At 38.6% G+C, this 804-nt stretch overlaps 1 long non-coding RNA gene across 1 annotated transcript in view; it reads right to left on the bottom strand.

Annotated features, from left to right (window-relative positions):
* LOC107702822 (uncharacterized) overlaps window positions 1-356 on the bottom strand; it is a 2,131-nt gene extending 1,775 nt beyond the window's left edge. The window contains exon 1 of the long non-coding RNA XR_001635793.1: window positions 299-356. This is a non-coding gene — a long non-coding RNA (uncharacterized LOC107702822). The remainder of the gene's footprint in view (window positions 1-298) is intronic.
* Between the last annotated feature and the right edge of the window lie 448 nt (window positions 357-804).

The following is an 804-nucleotide window of genomic DNA, read 5'->3' as shown; positions in this document are numbered from 1 at the left end:
GGATGAAGGTTTCTTGCGTGTTCGGTCTTTTCAGCGCGCAGAGTTATTCAATTTAGATTTAACTCAAATCTGACTCCATTTTATTATCTAATCTGACTCCATTTTAGTATGACCTCGAATTTGGGTTGAAAGGCAAATTGGTTGTTTGTCGGTCTCTGATTATTCTGACATTCGATTATTCTAATTAACTCTTTACTTTGTATTTTACTCGTTCATTAGGAATCTATGTCGTTTTTAGGATACCTCACAGCGGCCGCCACGCGTGGGCTCCACGATCACAAAACTCGCCAGTCTGAACCTTATCCAGAGGTTTGTGGCTAATACTATTTAATATACTTTAAATAGTAGGTTTGTTTTACAGTTAACAGTTACCCATGTAATGCTCAAACATTAATCAGCGGTTATGCTAGACCCTCTGTCTAGCAGTTAATATATAATATAACCACGTACAACTTAATTAACACTCCAAGCATTAATCAGCGGTTCTTCTAGAACTCCTTGTCTAGACCCCGATAAGGTTTGTGGCTAATACTATTTAATATGCTTTAAATAGTAGGTCTGTTTAGCCCCCTACAGTTACCCATGTAATGCTCAAACATTAATCAGCGGTTCTGCTAGACCCTCTGTCTAGCCCCCGATAGTTAATATAACTACGTACAACTTAATTAAAGCTGAAATCATATACATGGTTAATGTAACTGAGTACAACTTAAACTAAGGTCAAGCGCTTAGTCAGAAACCCATGATCTCACCTGATGTGCCCCATGCTTCATCTAACCTGAGATCTAGTATGCACGTACCCCT

Source organism: Sinocyclocheilus anshuiensis, unplaced genomic scaffold (genome assembly GCF_001515605.1).
Source record: "Sinocyclocheilus anshuiensis isolate Anshui unplaced genomic scaffold, SAMN03320099.WGS_v1.1 scaffold366, whole genome shotgun sequence".
Classification (NCBI taxonomy): domain Eukaryota; kingdom Metazoa; phylum Chordata; class Actinopteri; order Cypriniformes; family Cyprinidae; genus Sinocyclocheilus; species Sinocyclocheilus anshuiensis.
Note: the sequence above shows the minus strand (reverse complement) of the source record. Positions and strands in the feature narration are given on the sequence as shown.